Raw genomic sequence first — 3,900 nt, forward strand, 5'->3', positions numbered from 1 at the left:
AGCCCAGCACAGGCAATTTGTGGCAGACCCCCCTACTGAGCCCTTTCATGGGGAAGGGAAGGAGAACAGAAAGTTTTGCCGTCAAGACAGGGTCCAAGAGCCAGCCCCAGGCTGTCCAGAGGGGCAAATACTGGGAGAGCTTTGGGTGCTTGTCCAAGGGAGCACAGTAACTGCAGGCACCAGGAGTTGCTGCCAGGTGGGCAGGGGCCTCCTCAGGCATGCAAGAAATTACTGGCATGTACCTTGGTGTTAAGTGATGGAGAGGTGATTTTCAGAAAGACAGAGAAACATTTCTTTTCCTATTTTCTTTAAAACTACAGATTACAGGACTACAGATTTTGTCCTCCCTGTCTCTATGCTCCTCCATGCACTGCACTCCCTCTCATCCACTGTGTTCCCTAGGCCAGTTAGCTAAACCCCATCCATTCCTACTGGTGAAGTGCAGCTGAGAAATCCCTTCATCCTGTTGAGTCTTGACCATTGTACTGGCCCAGGTTAATGTACAGCCCAGTCTCAGCAACCCCAAAGGCCAGTGGGGCACAGCTGGAACACAGCTGGAACACAGCTGGGACACAGCTGGGACACAGGAGGGTCTGTGGCTCCTTCTCAGGGCTGCACCATGTACTCCTCAGCTGCAGTTCCAAAGACCAAGACAGGCATGAGTGAGCATGAGCTTTGCATAGTGGCTTGTGAGACATTTCTCATTTTCTTTCTAAGCCCTGGGAAAATAGAGCAGCAGACATGTCCCTGCTGCCTGAGGACCACCCAGTCAAACTCTCACATCCCACCTGACACTGCTTGTGCCTCACATCCCTTGGCCACGCTGTCCACTGCCAGCCCCCAGAACACAAAGTCTCCAGGTGTGCTGTGGCTTTTACAAGTGTGTCCCTGTTATCCTACTGTGTTCACTGATCTGCTCCAGCCCCCAAAGGCTTTGGGTCTCCCTCCTGCCAGTGACACTTCCCACGGCCACTGTTACCAAGTGCGCTCAATGACGAGGACAAATGTTTGCATCGACTCAGGACTTCAGCTCAGTTTTTATGTATATAAGGCAGAACTGGTTTTCCTTTTTATTTTTTAGGCATCAATGAAAATAAAAACAAGCAGGGATCCTGTGTGGCACAGGTTTGTTGCTGTCATTCCTGGCCCGTGGTGCTGTGGCAGGGGAGGGTGTTGGCTTTGGGGTCACACTGGCGCCGATGCTCCTGGGCACAGCCAGGGTTGGGAAACGTGTCTTGAGGCAGCAGCCTTGTCCCTGTAGCACACGGTGTGCCTGTCCCACAGAGGCACTGCTGGAAGTGGCATGGCTCATATCATGGCGTGGCACTGCCACGTCTCATTCCTTTGGCACCAAGAGGGATGGCAGTGCTGGGTGACACGATGGCTGCAAACTCGCAGCACTGGAGACAGAGGGGAGAGAGTGAGTCCACTGCTGGGCTGGCAGAGGCCAAAGAACAAGGCCAGCTGCCCAGGGATGTGGCCACCTCCCATTGGCGCCTCCTGGTCTCTAATCTCATTTTATGGCTGTCGATGGGCTGAATATCCTCCTTGTCCAAGATGAATAAACAGAGAATGAGGATGTGAATTAGTGCCTGGGACAGCTGGCATCGGTGCCTGACACTCTCCCCTCTCCATCCCATCAGAATTCCCCTCATCTAGCAGAACGCTGAGAAAGGGGCTGCCCTCAAATCCCTGCCCCAAATGGCTCCTCCCACCCCAAAACTCTTCCCAGTGCCGAGTGTTGCATGGGGTGTGTTGAGGTGCCAGGGCAGGGCAGCTGGCTGTGGAGGGACACCTAAAGCAGCATAAAGTCCTCGTGGGTGGAGGAGATGGAGGAGTGGGAACAGGATGAGGTGGCATTGCTGAGAGAGGGACAGACCAAAGTGTTCCTGCAGTTGCAACAGAGGCTGCACCTACTGCTGCACCTACTGCTGCACCCGGGTGACCCCGCACTCACCAGCATGGTGCCAGGCTGTCCATGGCACAGGAGAACGACCTCATGCACCCCTGCAAGTGGGTATCAGGAACTAAAACAGGCAGGGGAATGTAAATGCAGTGGAGCTGGTGCCATATAGGAAAAGGATGAGACTGAATCAGGCACCTGCCTGAAGAGCTAGGCTGGACTGGGGAATCTGGAGCTGCTTCTGTGTGCAGGCTCCAGCATGGTCCCCATGGTGGGGGCTGGTGTCCCCACACTCATCCTCCCTCACAGGGCTTTGGATGCCTTTAATGTCTACTTTTGGATACCTTTCATGTCCAATTGCCACATGGAAACCAGCGGTGGGATCCTGCCCTGGCAGGGGACAGGGTGATGGCAGCCCAGCACTGGGCATCACTCTTGTCTGCAAGGGGTAGCCTGCAGCCAGCAGTGGGGAGGGAAACAGAGTCCTGGTGGGGGCAAAATGTGCATCTCCCAAATTCACCTGCAGCGTTGGGTGGCTGGCAGGGAGACGAGGGGCTGGGACAGAGGGAAGATGCTCCACTGCCTGCCCAGAGAGGCTGCGGGTGCCGTTGACAGGATGAAATTCCAACTGATACCCTAATCTGGTGCCTGCCTGTTTGCACAGCAGGGTAAAAGTCCAGGGAGCCGTGGGCTGTGCCCTTGGGTCCCTGCCACCCGTGTGTGCACAGGGAGCCGGCGCTGGCGGGAAGAGGCAATAAATGCGCCCACACACCCAGCCACCCCTTCCCCCTACACACACACACGCCCCTTGACCGGGTGACGAAATGCATCTGCTCCATTCCCCCTCCCACATCCTCCCCTGTGCCCTGCACCTGCCACTTGGGCAGGGATGGGTGGACCATGCAGGGCCCTCCCTGTGCCAGGAAACGGGCTGGTGGACACCATGTCCCCACCAGCTTGGGAACCTTTGGTTCAAACCTCCTGGACACGTGTCACCTTGATGGTTTCACCCCTGGCAGGTGATGAACACCTGGTTTTAGCACCTGCAGCAGCTGTCTCCGGAGTCACATGTCCCACATGGAACCTGACCCCTATGGGGGCAGCTTGCCTTCATAGCCAGGAGACCCTGAGGGCTGTCCTCTACAAGTTTCTTCCTGCTCCTCCCTCTGCACTTTCCATCACCTCCCACAGCCCAGCTTTACCCCTCCTTGGAGAAATCCCGAAACCATCATCAAAATAAAGCCAGGCACAGCAGGTGGCCGAGCATGCCCGTCCTGCCAGCAGCCTCCAGCATGGCACACTTCCCAGCAGTGACTAACCACAGCACCGCTGCCTTGTCGCCTTCCTCGTGTCTGCGGCGAGGATCTGGGCACAGTCCCATCCTGCTGCCAGCCACCTTCTCCCTTCTTGCCACCCGGATGTGTGTGGGCTGCCCAGGCAGGGTGGGCAAGGGTGTTTCCCCAGCCTGTGTTCTGCCCTCTCCATGCCCTCCAGTGTCACAGAGAGTAGGCAATGTCAGTGTCTATCAGTGCTGCACTGGGGTGAAGGATGTGTGTTCTGCTTCGGCCCATGAGAAGGGAAAAGTTTACCTGGTGTTCCAGGGGATGGCTCAGAGGTGGAGTGGGAGAAAACAAAACTTGCTGAAAATGTTTGCAAGCCTTGTGTGTGCTACCTAGTGCCAGCCCCTTGGGGATTGGGGCATGGGGACAATTGTGCACACCCCTGTCCTCTCCTGGCGTTTTGGGGGTCTCTAGATTGCACTGCTCCTTCTGGCTATTACTGCCTCTGGTGTGTGCTGTTCCATTCCTTGCCAGCTCCAGGGCAATGCAAGACTTGATCCAGTCCAGCCCTGCAAAGCTCAGCTGGAACATCCCGGGTGCCTGCGGTGGGACATCTACTTCCTGGTGACCCCAGGCAATGAAGAGCTGCTGATGCTACAGAGCAGCACCAGAAAAGCTATTTCCAGGTACAGATCATCGCAGAAGGAGCGGTATCAA

This window comes from Sylvia atricapilla, chromosome 14, assembly GCF_009819655.1.
Source record: "Sylvia atricapilla isolate bSylAtr1 chromosome 14, bSylAtr1.pri, whole genome shotgun sequence".
Lineage (NCBI taxonomy): Eukaryota > Metazoa > Chordata > Aves > Passeriformes > Sylviidae > Sylvia > Sylvia atricapilla.